The following is a 17,337-nucleotide window of genomic DNA, read 5'->3' on the forward strand; positions in this document are numbered from 1 at the left end:
TAAACCAGCAGCATAAAAATAACTTCTTAGCTTTTGTGCAAAATTAATAAAAGTATAAATCCTATGGTTCTATAGCAAAATAATTAAAAATATGCATCCTTCCTCTAACTACTTATTATAGTTTCTCATGAGCATTAGATAAAGAGATGGGAGCTGTTATGGTTTATAAAACATGTAGTCCCGGAGGACTGAAATACAAAATTAATTTAGTACAAATGCATGCAGATTGCTTTTGTACTTGTAGACCTCTGTTGTAGTAACAATCTTCGAAGCACATCTGAGGTTATGAATTTATGAATTTGACCCAGATAACTTCCATCGCCATCCCAGCATTATTGAATTCAATTCTATGTATGCGACATTTTTTCATGCCTTTCGTTTATCCCAATTGTTTATCCTACTCAATTAAAGGGCCCGAAGGCATTTCACATGAAGATGCAGCCAATAACCCCATGCATATCAACATTAACAAAATAACATGCCACTCCATATAATAATTTAGATAAATCATGTTTAAACATATCTTTAACATTTTAAGTGGAATTTTCTAAAAACATGAGGGCTAGAATATTTTTCTTCACTTACTCGATAAATATGATAGAAGATATACATGATAGTTAAGTGTTGATTTCAATTAGTAATTAAGTCAATCGAAGAAGTTCAGTGTCAAGCTTTTATAGTTAGGAGGATTTTTAGAAGGTTACACTAATTATGCGAAAAAGAAAGATGATTCTATATAATGGCGATCGTTTTGAACATCCAGAAAAGAAGTTCTATCTAAAACAAACGAATTATTAATAGTACCAAAATTTCAATTATAACAAAGTTGTGGAGAAAACATAAAATATGATCTCTACATCCTCAATGGTCCAATGTAGCAAAAATACATATTCACAAAATATAAATTAAGTACTAATCCTTCCTAAAAAAAATACTATAGTTGTATATGTACAATTTGAGAAAGAAGTTACGACACTTACAATGCTCCCAAACTTTGTGCAACAAGGGAAATGAAAAAGAAATATACGTCAAATGTAATATATATTTCAAAATGCTCTATAACGTATAGAAACCAACCAATTAGGGATTCACCTATCTTCTTTTAACATTCTTGTTCTCTTTATCATTTACTTTTCTTATTAGTCCCTGCCTGCGGTAATGCAGGTACTATATTGATAGCTGCAGCGTTGACTGAGATTAATTCACAGTTTGACAATAATATTTTGCTCAATTGTGCTCTTTAACCAAACTAGTTTGACCATAAGAATTTGTTCAATTTGCTCTTTAACAAAATTTTAGAATTGGCAATCTCTTTCACTCAAATTTTTAACCAATGTTTTGATTTTTCTCTCTTATCGAGGTTTTTGCCCTCTTATTGCAAACCCCAGGTGCCCTAATGTCATTTTAACAAAGCTAGATATTTTATCCTAAATTGTATTTAAAAAATAAGTGGAAAATTCATTTTATCCAAAGTGTGGTCCCAAACCTCCAAACAAAGGTTGGAAAAATCATTTTTATCCAAACTTTGGTTGCTGACTTAAACTAGAAAGTTTTATGCAAGTGTTAACAAATTTATTTTATCCAAAATAGATGGAATAGATATATACTGTGTTTTAATGTTTTTAGTTGACCACCCACAACTTCGTGGTGGCAAGATGCCAAGTTGGCAGCATGCACTTTGGTTGGACCTGGATTGACCATCTTGGCTCTGGACCATCTGCTCATGTGTCCATTACCTTAGTCATGGAGTAAGCATACATGATTTATGCCAATCAGGAGGCATATATGACAGTCGACCACTGCAATTGATTTTTGCAGACATTGCACTACTGCAACTGATTTTTTTGCCAACATTATAGGACTTAACCTATGAAGCACTTCACCCACAAAAGGAAAACAGAAGGAAGAAAACGATAGTGACCTACCAAAAAAGAAAACCAAATGGTAAATTACAATTTTCACCATAAGTTTCACATTAGTTTCACGTAAATTGCAATTTTCACTGTAAGTTTTAGTTGAGTTTCAGTTCAGTTTCCGGTAAATTGCAATTTTCACTATAAGTTTCAATTTAGTTTGAGTTCCTTTCCTATGCAAGTTGTTTCACTATAAATTTCAAACCAAATAGTAAATTTCAATTTTCACCATAAGTTTTAGTTTTAGTTCCAGTTCCTATGCAAGTTTTTTCACCATCAATTTCAGTTCTTATACATTTTCTATCTCAGTAGTTAGTTTGTAAAAAGAATAAATATAAAATACACTTTGTAATAAAAAAAAAAAAAATGATATGTAACAAAATTTTTACAACATTCAAATTCTTATTTTCTAAATTCCAACTTCAACTCTCAATTCTTAAATCCTTATTCGTATTTTCTACAGTGTACCTTCTTATAATTTGTGATAAATTCTAACTTCAAACTCTCAATTCTTAAATTCATATTTTCTATTGTGTAATTTCTTATAGAATATGTGATATGCTTATTCAAGCAGTGGCCATATGATATGCTTATTCAAGTAGTGGACATTCAACCAGTGGCCCATATGATTCATCTACGATATAATGAATAAAATGCTGGCATAAATGAATGATTGAGTAACATTTTTTTATTTAACATATTATGGTAATTACCAACAGATTATCAATAATCCCTCGGATGAGTGATGAATTCTAGTCCATATCAATGAATGCTAACTAGTACCAGATACCCACGTAGTGATGAAGTTATTACCCACATATTATCTAGCTAATATCTCCATATAATTGCTCAAAGCTAGTTTGAGCATGTGCAAATACTCCATGGCAAGTAGGATTTACGCTGCATAAAATCGGAAAATAAAACCTCCAATAAACGAAAACAAACAAATTCAAAACTCAATTCAAACTTACAAAAACCAACCAATTCAAAACTCAATTCAAACTTACATTTAATTAGATGAGCTTACCAAAACACAGCACAGAGTTTGACTTACTGCATGAAAGTCAGGAAATCCCACCCATAGAATAATAAACAAAAACAAATATAGACGTGATCTATGTAGATCTCCATATGCATAAACGCTAACAACCTGACAACCTCACCGTGAAGTAGCTTCAGAAAAGCGTTTCTCAGGTTGTCGCTGCCCAAAGGTATGCAGATCCCCTTGTTGAAATTTTCTGATAAATTCCATAACAGACAGACAAAAATTGCTCTGTTTTTGCACTCTGTTTTTGCACAAAAAAACAGAAAATCGCTTGCTGGAAACGGTGTTTCAGCAACACAGATTTTTTTTTTCAGTTGCTGTAACTTGTGTTGCAACAACGCTGTTCGTGGTGTTGCAGCAACGTAAATTTTTGACGTCAAGTATTTTTTGAGTTACGGTGTAACAGCAACAGGAAAAATAACTTGTATTTATTAAAATAAAACTAACTGTTACAGATTTGTCTTCCTCATACTGAGGGAATTTCAAAACTTCTATTGCTGAACATCTACTTCAGAAATTCATTAAGGAACACTTCTGTTCCACACAGATAAACATCAAAAACGAATTACATTCAAATTTCTGCACTGTTGTGCATTTTCCCTTTCTGTTGTCTGTTGCGCTGTTGCATCTACTCCTGCTGTGCGCTGCTGTGCATTTCACTGTTTCGAAATTATTCTTCTTCCTCACGCTGCTGCGTGCTCTCCTCTGCTTTGTTTGATTCTTCAGCTGCTCACCTTAAAAAAGAACTGTTGTGTGGTATTTATATGCTAAAACATATCTGATTAAAACAATAAAATATTACAAAATATCTTCTAATGCCTATCTCCGAATTTATTGCAGCAAGGCGGTGATGCTTCCATCAAAAAACAAGTCGGCTGTCTGCAGGGGAATTCAATTGAAACTTTAATGCATATTAATGTGCAAAAATATCGGGCTTGACTTTAAGGCATCGAACAGGCTGGAGTATTTACTGCAAATCTAGCTTTTCATTGTTGCAGTTGGAATTAAATTCCAACACTCCCCCTTAATTTCAACTGCTGCATACCCAGACATTTCTTGAAATGATCAAAACCTTTCTTTGCTAATGGTTTTGTCAAGATGTCAGCAAGCTGATCCTCTGTTCTGCAGTGTTGCAAAACAATCTCACCATTGTTAACCAATTCACGTATGAAGTGAAATTTGGTGTCTATGTGCTTTGTTCTTTTATGAAAAACAGAGTTTTTAGACAATGCTATTGCTGAGTTATTGTCACAGTAAATGGTTGTGCCCTTTTCTTGTTCATGACACAAATCTTTGAGAACTCTTCTCAGCCATACTGCTTGGCATGCTGCTGCTGTTGCTGCCACATACTCTGGCTCTGTTGTTGACAAAGCCACAACTGGTTGCTTCTTGGAAGCCCATGAGATGGCTCCCGATCCCATATGAAACACATATCTCGATGTGCTTTTCCTATCATCAACACTTCCAGCCCAATCACTGTCAGTGTAATCTGTCAACATGAAACTTCCAGAAGAGGAGTATAAAATAACAAACCCCTTCGTTCAATTCACATACCTTAGAATCCTCTTGGCTTCCTGCCAATGAGTCTCTTTCGGTCTTTCCATAAATCTGGAGATTAAACTCACAGCGTGCATAATGTCCGGCCTAATTGCAGTCAAGTACATAAGGTTTCCAACTATGCTCTTGTACAGTTTTGGATCAAAATATTTGTTGTTGTCTTCTTTGGTTAATTTCAGCCCCACTACTGTTGGAGTCACAGCTGCTTTGCTGTTTTGCATGTTAAATCTCTTCAACACAGCTTCTACATATTTGTCTTGAGAAATGAAAACACCATTTTCACTTTGGTCTACTTCAATTCCAAGAAAATATCTTAAGAAGCCCAAGTCAATCATTTCAAATTCACTTTTCATGACTACTTTAAAATCAGCAATGAAAGAAGCATCATTGCTAGTAAAAATCAGATCATCTACATATAAAACAACAATAATAATCTTACTGTCATTCTGTTTTATGTAGAGTGTGGGTTCACCATCACACTTATCAAACCCATTCTCAATCAGATAAGCATCAATTCTGCTGTACCATGCTCTTGGAGCCTGCTTCAGCCCATAAAGAGCCTTTTTCAGCTTACAAACTTTATGCTCTTGGCCTTCAACTTCATAGCCCGGAGGTTGATCAACATAAACCTCTTCTTTTAACACTCCATTTAGGAATGCAGATTTAACATCCATCTGATAAATCTTCCATTTGTGTTGTGCTGCAATAGACAACACTGTTCTAACTGTTTCCATCCTTGCTAATGGTGCAAAGGTTTCATCATAGTCTTTGCCTTGTTGCTGCTTGTAGCCTTTCACAACAAGTCTTGCTTTGTGCCTATCAATCTTACCTTCAGCATTGCTTTTGGTCTTATAGACCCACTTAACTCCAATGGCATCCTTGCCTTCAGGGAGGTCCACTAACTCCCATGTTTTACTCTTCTCAATTGCACCAATTTATTCATTCATTGCTTCAATCCATTTATCTTCATTTACAGCATCTTCAAAATGAATTGGGTCATCAACATGACAATACAAAGCGAATAATGAATTCAGACCAGTATTGTTACTTACCTCTTCTTGTTCATAAATCTCACTTAGATTTCTGAATCTTGGTCTTCTTGGTGTACTTGGAGTTCCATCCAAACTTGAGGGTATATCTAATCCCTATGGTGTTTCAGCAGCAGCTGTTTGTGGTGTTACAACATCTGTTCTTCCTTGACTTCTGAAGGCTGCTCGAATTCTAGCTTGTGGTGTGGTTTGTGGAACTTGCTGTGGTGAAGGAGGAGCCACCAAGGAAGGATTATTTGCTGATGTCCCTTCCTCTTCTTCTTCATGAGACATAATTGTCTTCACATTCACTGTTTTTTCTAAGCTTCCATCCCAAGCTTCATCTTCAATGAATTGCACATCTCTGCTTACTATCAATTTCTTGGTGGATGGATTATAGAGTTTGTATGCTTTTGAATCATCACAGTAGCCAATAAAGACACACTTCTCCCCCTTAGTATCAAGTTTTTTCCTTAGTTGATCCAGTACATGTGCATATGCCACATAACCGAATACTCTCATGTGAGTGACAGTTTGTTTTTGACCACTCCATGCCTCTTCTGGTATTCTGTTCATGATAGCTTTAGTTGGAAATCTATTCAAGATGTAAACTGCGCAAGTAACAGCTTCTGCCCAATACTCATGCAGCAAGTGTTTTGCCTTCAGCATACTTCTGACCATGTCAAGAATGGTCCTATTCTTTCTTTCAGCAACACCGTTTTGCTGAGGTGTATACCTTGTGGTGAACTGATTTTGTATGCCATTCTCTCTGCAAAAACACAGAAAGTCTTGGGAGATGTACTCTCCTCCTCTATCTGTTCTGAGCACTTTGATGTAATGCCCACACTGCTTTTCAACAAGAGTTTTGAAGTGGCGAAATTTCTCAAACACTTCACTCTTCTGTTTCAACATATACACCCATGTCTTTCTGGTGTAATCATCAATAAAAGTTAAAACATATTTATTTCCAGCAAATGATGGTATTTGCATCGGTCCACACACATCAGAGTGAACAATTTCCAAGGGTGCTTTTTCCCTTATACTCTTTCCTGCTGGAAAGCTTTCTTTGTGTTGCTTGCCCAAGATGCAGCCTTCATAAAGGCTGTCTGGTTTCTCAATCAACGACAATCCTTTTACCATTCCCTTTCTATGCAATAGATTCAGGCCTCTGAAATTGAGATGTCCAAATCTCAAATGCCACAACCAATTCACATCTTTCACTTGTTCCTGAAAGACTTCTTGTGTTACAGCCACAATAGTTCTGCCTTCCTTCAAATCTGCCCTAAGTTTGAGAGGAAACATTCTATTGCTGGTCATCTGCACCTGTGCAATGATCCTCTTACTTGGAGGTATGTCTCTGATAGTACACAAATCACCTTTGAAGAACACATTGTAACCTTTGTTTATGAGCTGTCCAATGCTCAAAAGATTACATTTCAGACCAGGTACATAGTATACCTCTGGCACAATCATCTGTTCTCCATTTTTTGCTCGGATACTGACTCTGCCCTTACCCTTGACAGTTATCTTATCATCAGTCCCTGTTGTTACCTCAGATTTCACATTTTCATCCAGATTGGCAAACATTGCAATATTTCCAGTCATTTGATTACTACAACCTGAGTCTAAGAACCAAAAATATTCTTGTTTGTCTTGTGTTATGTTACATGTTAACAGCACGTTCTTTAGGTTCTTATCTTCTTCATTTGCAAAATTAGCATTCTGCCTATTATTCATGTCATTTTGTTTTTTCTTGCATTCATTGGCATAGTGGCCAATTTTTTTACAATAATGACATTGGACTTGGGATTTGTCATACCTTTGTCCATGAGCTTGTTGTTTGCTCGAACCTTCAGCTTGGTTCTGATTGCAGCTCCTTCCGCTTGTGCTAGCAGGGTAATTTCTTCCTCTGTTTTGGCTTCTTCCACGACCTCTGTTATTTTCTCTGCCTCGACCTCTTCTTTGGCCAAAAGACATCTGAGTCTTGAATGCTTGCTCAAATGAGGAATCTGTTCCTCTACTCAGTCTGTGTTCATGAGACAAAAGAGAAGCACTCAGCTCATCTACCGTGAACTGTGAGAGATCTTTTGTTTCTTCTATTGCCACCACAATAGATTCAAACCTTGAGGGTAAACATCTCAAGATTTTCTCTACAATCCTTCTATCTTCAAGAATCTCACCATGAGATCTTATATGGGTTATCAAGCCAATAACCTGAGTGAAGAATGAATCTATTGTTTCAGATTCCTTCATGCTGAGATTTTCAAAGTCTCTCCTCAACATCTGCAACTTTGCAGTCTTCACCTTCTCCATGCCTTGATAGGCAGTTTTGAGAATGTCTCATGCCTCCTTAGATTTTGTTGCTGTTGCAATCCGCAAAAAAGCACTTTCATGTACTGATTGGAAGAGGAAAAAGAGGGCTTTGGCATCTTTCTTTCTGTCGCTCTTCAACTGGTCTTTTTCTGCTACTGTCAAAGCAGCCAGTGCTGTTGCATCTGCAGGTTCAGCATAGCCTGTTTCAACCAGCTCCCATATTCCTTGAGAAGCAAACAATGCTTTCATTGTTATGGACCAATAACTATAATTTTTCCCATTAAACTGTGGCAGTTGGGGATTTGTCAAACCTGTTCCAGCATCTGCCATCTTAACCTGTATTGGTAAAGAAGAGATACTGACTGTATAATGAAAACAAGCAAAAAACTTTCTCTGCTGGAAAAATCTGCTCAACAAGCTTCTTACAGCTCCTACAGTGAAAAACAAGCTCTGTTTTTGACTCACTGAGTGCCTAGACCAGCTCTGATACCATGTTGAAATTTTCTGATAAATTCCATAACAGACAGACAAAAATTGCTCTGTTATTGCACTCTGTTTTTGCACAAAAAAACAGAAAATCGCTTGCTGGAAACGGTGTTTCAGCAACACAGTTTTTTTTCAGTTGCTGTAACTTGTGTTGCAGCAACGTAAATTTTTGACGTCAAGTATTTTTTGAGTTACGATGTAACAACAACAGGAAAAATAACTTGTATTTATTAAAATAAAACTAACTGTTACAGATTTGTCTTCCTCATACTGAGGGAATTTCACAACTTCTATTGGTGAACATCTACTTCAGAAATTCATTAAGGAACGCTTCTGTTCCACACAGATAAACATCAAAAACGAATTATATTCAGATTTCTGCACTGCTGTGCATTTTCCCTTTCTGCTGTCTGCTGCGCTGTTGCATCTACTCCTGCTGTGCGCTGCTGTGCATTTCACTGTTCTGAAATTATTCTTCTTCCTCACGCTGCTGCGTGCTCTCCTTTGCTTTGTGTGATTCTTCAGCTCCTAACCTTAAAACAAAACTGCTGTGTGGTATTTATATGCTAAAACATATCTGGTTAAAACAATAAAATATTACAAAATATCTTCTAATGCCTATCTCCGAATTTATTGCAGCAAGGCGGTGATGCTTCCATCAAAAAACAAGTCAGCTGTCTGCACGGGAATTCAATTGAAACTTTAATGCATATTAATGTGCAAAAATATCGGGCTTGACATTAAGGCATCGAATAGGCTGGAGTATTTACTGCAAATCTAGCTGTTCATTGTTGCAGTTGGAATTAAATTCCAACACCCCTCGGATGCAAAACTCCATGACCAGGCAGGAGAAATTATCTGTCTCGGAATGAGAATACAATGTCGGTAAGAATGGATAATATAAACAAGGAAGAATCTCTCTTGGTCTACTCTTTGAGAGACTTATTCTTGTTTTCCAGTGAACCTTTATCCACTACTTTCATTACCGTTGGATCCCTTCAACTGTGCCAAGTAAACACTCCCAATATCCCCACTTCCCAAGGGCTTTAGAAGTCTAAAATGACTCAAACCGAAAAAGACAACCCAAAAAGCCATCTCGACTGGCATCCCATCTCGGATCATTGCCTTTATGTGGCTTGTTTAGAGCACTTCTCAAACTAAACTACTGCTGTTACTTTCATTGCTGTCACTAACACTTTTTGTGTAGCTAGCCACGCTAAGGCTACTCTTACCACTTTCAACACACTCAACACTTTCGTTGTTGACATTGTCAATGGTTTTGCATTCAGGAATCTTTGCATCTGCACCCATGCCATCGCTTACCTTCCCACTAAAACTGATCTTAACACTACTAGAACCAGTGATGGTGCTGCTCAGACTTCTCTTGAAACTTTCTTCAATGCTATCGCATGTACTGTGAGTCCCACACATTGGAACACATGAGATACTCTATAGACACCATGCTCTAATTGCAATCTTTGATTTACAAAACCATTTATTTATCCTGCTACTACTGTTGCTACATTAGTTGGGCTGAATGCAACATAAATAGAGTTGGGTTGAATGCAACAAAAATGGACGACTTTGAGAGAAGCTCTGGCTATGAAGATAGAATCTAAGAACGGGTACCCAGGTTTAGCATGGGATTCTAGGAACGCACGTTGGCTACATTCCAGCTTCATGTGTCCATCTCTTATATTTGTTCGTATTTCATTTCATTTTTTATATATATTTTTATTTCTTATTAAGTTTTTAATTGTTTTGTTCCAATGCCACATGTAACAGATGATATTTGTTTGTATTTCATTTTATTTTTTATATCTAATTTTTTTATTTGTTAACCTTTTAAATGTTTTATTCCAATGCAACATATAAAAGATGTAAGAGCCGATATGCATGGATGGCGCGTGCATAATCAGTGAGCTAATCAAAATCATAGTCATTTTGTTTGTTTGTATTATAATGCTGAAGAAAGCAGAGCTAGCGAATGATGGAATTGATGTGCTACAACTGTGGGGAGGGGGAGCATAAGTTATCCGCATAGGAATGGCTCTGTTGAGCACCACCACTTCAATGGCGAAGGAGAGGATTGGCCCTGTGTTGGGGAGGTTAGGCACAGATCCAACTTTCATGTCTGGTCTCTTGGCATGGGTACTCGCTCAAACACTGAAAGTCATCACTACTTTTGTGGTGGAATGGGACTTTAGAATCATAGAATGCTTGTGGGTTCAGTGGGAATTCCGTCATCTCATGCTGCATTCTGCATTTCACTTACAACTTCTGTCACCCTCTGTCAAGGAGTCGTTGATTCTCTGTTTCTTTGTTTGTTTGGGATTTAGCCTTATAGTCATGCGCGATGCAGCTGGAGTAAGATGATTTAGCCTTATACTCATGTACGATGCGGCTGGACTGAGACACCATATATGCATAGGTGAATCAATTCCCTTGCTCTGCACCTTGGTTTTGGTCAATAAAAGTGTCATAAATTTTTAAACATTTGTATATTTTGAAATTTATCTATGCACCTAAAAATTTCTGTGGTAGTTTCATTTTTTTACAACTTTGACCTTCTAAGTTACAAAGTATTCCATCACTACCTTAATTTTTTTTTAATAATCACCATGTTAAAATCAACTATGCTTAGATCAGTACTACTTTCTTCAATATTCTCATAAATACTACTTTTCTCAGGTCTTTATAATTTCCAGCCAAGGGCCAGGATCTGCAATTGTTTTTTATATCTTAAATGTAAAGTGGGCTTTGTTTGTTTTCCTTTGGGTCTGCCATGAAGGTCCAACACCCATAGTGCAATCAAAGTACTTTGGCATGTACTAGCATTTACGCAGGTATTTTAATCAGTGGGTCTCTGTTTTTGTGTTTGAAATAGTTGCTTTCAATCAAAATTCTGCAGAATTTCTTATATACTAAATACTAACTCTGCGTATTCATGTTCAAGTCAGGTCTCCCAGTGCTTACCGAGGTATTTTAATTAGTGGGTCTCTGTTTTTGTGTTTGAAATAATTGTTTTCAATCAAAATTCTGCAGAATTTCTTATATACTAAATACTAAATCTGCCTGTTCATGTTCAAATCAGGTCTTCGGATTGCTGTAAGATGCACCAAACTATCGTGGATATGGATATGGATCCATGTTACCAGAAACGGGACGGTTGCCACCGTTCCCCGTAAAAAACGTGTAAGAAACGGAAACCAGACGGAAACGCCGTTTTCTACGGTTATTTTAGCTAACGGGTGCATATATTTTATGGGAAATTTTTTACCGGTGGTAGTTCGCTCTTTTGCATGTCATTCTCAGCCCTGTATTTTCACTCTTTATTGTAGATTTCACTCATGTATTCATTCAATAACCTAGAGGCTTATGCCAAGTATATAGAAAGTTGATCATTTCTGTACTATTGTCCTTTTTTTAGTTGATTTGTTTTCCTTTAACATATATATTGTTAAAATTCATAGTTTAAACACTATTCTATATGTGGCTCAAGAAATTCACATTTAATTGCAAATTCTATTTATTGTTTATATATATATATATATATTTGGAATTTTTTTTAAGGAAACAATAATTAGTTGAAGGTGCAAAATGCATAAAAATGTATACACTTAATTGATTAGAAGGCATAAGAATGTATATATTTAATAGTCAATTTGCTAAGCATTAGTTTCTTATTTAAATTATTTAGGTTTTTAATAAAATTTGGGCTGGAAATTTAGTTGAAACTATATTGAAAATTGAAACTAACGCTGTATTTTTTATTTTTATTTTCATTTTCTCTCTCCTCGTTTCTTGAGTGCGAAACCTCCAAACTCCGTTTCTCGTACCGTTTTCGTTTCTCGTTTCGTTTCCTGTTTCTCGTTTCTGGTAACATAGATATGGATATGGCGTATTTCAAAATGAACAACAAATTCAATTACTAATGTGGAATGTAAAAAATATGAAAAATATTGTGTATTTCAGAATTAACAACAAATTCAGTTATTGATTTCAGCATTTTACTTAACTTGGATTTCTCTAAATTTTCCTTTGATTTCAGCATTTACCTAACTTGGATTTTTAAATCTCAAAATAAAGTAATACAAAATTTCAGATTCCCTACATTGGGAACATAGGTGTTACTTCTTTCCCTGACGTCTCTTTATTTAAAAATAAAAACAAAATATTTCTTTTACAATTTCAGCATTGTACACTGACACATACAAATCATTTCAAAAACATTATGAAAAATCATTTAAAAACAACTTCGACCGACATTTCTTTATTAAAAATTAAAAAATTACTGTTACGATTTCAGCATTGCACTATGAGTAATACAAATCATTTAAAAGTAATTTCAGCAAAAAATCGTTTGAAAAAACCTAGGCAGGTATGCCATCTGCAAAGTAAATCTTGTTTATAATTAATAAATCTATTAACATATAGATCTATTAATATATATGGAAATAAATGTATTGAATAAAGTTTATCTTATTATTATACGTGTCCATAGGCATGGTATATAGCGACGTTTGACATACTATTAGTTGATGTTGACCATCGAACCTATTTTTCTTGAGCCAAAGTTTCGATAATTTTTTTTATAAGCCAAAGTTTCGATAACTATTAAGTAGAAATCTTATTGGGAAGTTGCCGGTTTGCCTCATTAACAAAAGAATGATTGCTATTTTAATTAAAAGTTCATATGAGCATTTCTATTTATGTTAGCATTGGTCCATTTTTATGAAAAACAATTTTAGATAATTTTGGTTGATTTTACATTCTGAATCATGTATAATTGTTAGTGTGGCTCTGGGCATGTGCTCCATCTGCCATAAATACTAAACAGCCATCTCCCTAAGTCATAAGTTTCTTGCAACATAAATTTCTTCGTCTGGCTTTTTATTCCAGGTTCTTGGATTTCAGAACTCTGTGCAGGTTATAAGTCGTAAGTTGCTTGCAACATAAATTTCTTCGTCTGGCTTTTTATTGCAGGCTCCTGGATCTTAAGTCATAAGTTGCTTGCAACAGAGTCTTCTTCGTCTCGCTTTTTATTCCAGGCTCTTGGATCTCAGAACTCTGTGCAGGTTATAGGTATAAAGTGTGCGTGTGAGTCTTTTTATACCATGTAAATCTACCTTGTAATTGTCAAAGAATTCCCCATGAATGAGAATCACATGCAAGCAACTTATAGTTTATCGGGTCCTGGAAGAGGGTGTGTGTCTTTGGGCATAAAGAAAGACTAGAATTGGGACGAGTTGCGGATAAAATTGGGCTCTCGCAGGGCTTTTCTCAATGGTAAGTTTGCTTCTATCATATGACCTTGCTATGCATCTACAGGACCACATGGCTCTTCAATCACGGTGGAATTTGTTCAACCCTCCAAGTGTTACTTCAATACCCCTCTAATGGCACCTACTACTCCCATGCCCCCTCCTCGTTGGCTTCTATCAAAGCTACATTTGCTTCTATCATATGCCCTTGATATGCATCTACAGGCCCACATGGTCCTTCAATCACGGTGGAATCTGTTCAACCCTCTAACTATTACTTCAATACCCCTCCAATGGCACCTACTACTCCCATGGTCCCTGCTCAGACTTGAGACGAACATGCTTCCGACAATAGGTTTGGTGATTAAGGTGGATGATGGATTGAATTTGCCCCGAAAGGCAATCTAAAAAGGCCATTCTTGCGAGGAAAGCTTAGGAGTCCAAAACGAGAACACACTAACGAAAGGCGAAAAGTGCAGTGGACTGATGCACATGGGCAAGATCTTATTCAAATCAAGGAATTCAGCGGTAGACTTACAATGACCTACAATGACCGGGGTGAGAAATGATAAGGTGCAAATATTACTTACAAATAAATATTAGCTGCAGATAAATATTACAAATAAACATTACCCGCAGGGACCACCCGCTGCATGATCTTATTCAAATCAAGGAATTCAGCGGCAGACTTACAATGACCTACAATGACCGGGGTGAGAAATGATAAGGTGCAAACATTACTTACAAATAAATATTAGCCGCAGATAAATATTACAAATAAACATTACCTGCAGGGACCACCCGCTGCATGCAGCGCTTGTTTGTATTACTCTTGTTTTTAGTATGTTTTTTCCTTAGAGTGAACATTATTAACAGAAAACTCTATGAGTTAAATGGATCCAATAAGCACCAAATATCCCTATCCAAAAAGCTTCTGCAAAACAAATATGAATATAGTTTTAGCAAAATGAAAAATTAAAAAATGCTACCTCTACCCATGTACTACATTACATTACATCAATTATCATTGATAGAAAGACATGAAGAATTTAAACCCACATATCTCTAACCTAGTATTAGATGGAAATATATGGAGTGATTGTCATTGGTAATACGCAATCTAGTTAAGAGAACTCGATCTTCCTTGGGCCCATGGAAAAAATTAACCATACAATGAAGTTGGAACAATTTTCCATGCTGAATTCAACCATAAATTACAGAACACAACTCATTGCATCATTGATTAAGGTTCCATTTGAATTAAGCAACACCATATTCATCTCACCCCCATCAAGAATGATAAAAAACTATGTAGGAAGTTTCCTTCATGGGTCCATTAACGTTCCATCTGAGTTAGGAAACACAATGTTCGGCTCACCCAATGTAAGACAATACAACAAACCACATCAAATTTCAATCAAGGACTTAACTGGGTAAGATATATTAGTCACTTATTTTGCAATCAGAAGTTTTCTTATACTTGTGCTACACTATAAGTTCCTATACAAATAGGAAGATAAAGATTTGGATATTATATAATAGTTGACAACACCACTTTTGTCTGGTGATAAAAAGGTGTCAAGTGTGATTGTCAACAAATGGTCACTAGTTTTAACCAAATGAGCCTTAAACCTATTATCATGCGATAGGGCGGTTTTATCCCACCACCAGACCTCGATTATGTTTAAATCCCAAAAATTGTTAAATATATATGGCCTTGACAATGAAATTCAATACAATTAGGAACTAAGAAAAAAATCCCATCAAAATAGAATATAAACAAATGAATTCCAAGAGTTAGTTAAGAAAAGTTTCTAAAATGAAAACAACTTGTTCAACTATTTACATGAGTGAAGCAACAAATTATGATGCATTATAAAGCATACACACATGATTAAATACAATGTTGTAGCATAATCTAGGTACATATGAACCACTAGAGTTTTTTCCTGGAGTGACTATGTGTGTATACTTCCTTACTAGATCTGGCATGCCCATAAGAATTTGATATTTGAGATAGACCACTGCCGTGAAAATAACTTCTCAGTTATTGTGAAAAGTTAATAAAAGTATGTATCCTTCCCATAACTACTAATAATAGTTTCCCAGGATTCATGGCAATTCCATGATACCTCCTCTTAAGTTATAAAAAGAAACTTTGGTAGTTCAAAATCAAACATAGAAAAAGAAACGGATTCATGGTAATTCCATAAGACCTCCTCTTAAGTTATAAAAAGAAACTTTGGTAATTCAAAATCAAACCTAGATAAAGAAACTTTGGTAGTTAAAAATCAAACATAGAATTGTGACATGAGCAGAGAAATGGAGAGAGATGGAGTTGTTATGGTTTTAAAGAATAAAAAATAAATACGGTAATCATAATTATTCGCTAAGAGACACTAACAATAAGTACAAAAAAATGCATGCCCATTTAAAATTCTCAACATTTTGTTGATTAAAAAAAGCTCCCGTAACAGATCAAATTACAGATCAAAATACAACCCAGACAAATTTAGAAACGAGATCTGCCCCTGAATTCTTTTGTGCAGAAAGAGAATAGCCTTGAATAGTGAATCAACTTTAACTCCTTGTATATATAGGGTTTTGACGACCAAAAATAACATCGATATAAAATTTGAACTCTGGACCACTGGAGTTTTGGCCTGGAGTGTTTTTGTCTGCATACTTCCTTACTATATCTAATGTCCCCATAAGTATTTAAAATAGACCACTGTAATGAAGAATAAATTATTGGTTCCTGTACAAAATTAATAAAATTACGCATTCTTTCCGTAACTACTTATTATAGTTTCCCATTATTCATGGAAATTTCGTAACACTTCCTCTCTTAAGTTATAAACAGTAACTCTAGTAGTTAAAAATCAAACGTAGAATTGTGACACGTGCAAAGCATTGGAGAAAGATATGGAGTTATCATGGTTTTCAAAAGTGAAGAAGAAATATAGTAATCATCATTATTCCCTAGGAAACATTAACAATAAGAATAGAAAAATGCATTCCAATAAAAAAACACTCAACATTTTGCTGATGAGAAAAACCTTAATGTAACATATTAAAATACAGCCCAGACAAATTTAGAAAAAGATATCTCCTCTGATTTCGTTTGTGTAGAAAGAGAGTAGCCTTAAATAGTGAATCATGTTGAACTCACTTTTGAAATCCCTCGACATATATGTAAAGGATATTACACCAAATTACAACAAATTGATTTGTGATTTGAACTCCAAGTATATATATGATTATGAAAAGAAAAAATAACATAGATATGAAATATGAATTGTATAGATATAAAATATAAAGTTTTACATAATCTGAACCCAATTTTTTTAATCCTCTGCATGTAATTTTTATTAGTACAACTTAATATATCAACCAAAAAATAAAATGTTGATATAGAAGTCTCGAAACATAATCAAACATTTGAAAAATAACAAAAAGATACAAAATAATACCATGCAGCACTGGACATGTTATTTAACACCGGATAAAAATTATAATTTCCACAAATAGAGAATAATTTGTGTTGCTTATCTTGTTGTTTATGTAAATTGTTAAAAAATTATTTATTATCAATTTATTGAGATCATTTAGAATTACAATGTTGCACTTGGTCCATTCAAAGGAATAAGTCGCTTCGAATACAAATTGACATGCTTCAACATACCCCTAGGTCACGACCTAGAGTAATTAGAAACTTTAATAGTTCTAAC

The sequence above is a fragment of the Pinus tabuliformis genome, chromosome 2_2 (genome assembly GCF_031772625.1).
Source record: "Pinus tabuliformis cultivar Carrire ecotype Pingquan chromosome 2_2, CPIR1, whole genome shotgun sequence".
Lineage (NCBI taxonomy): Eukaryota > Viridiplantae > Streptophyta > Pinopsida > Pinales > Pinaceae > Pinus > Pinus tabuliformis.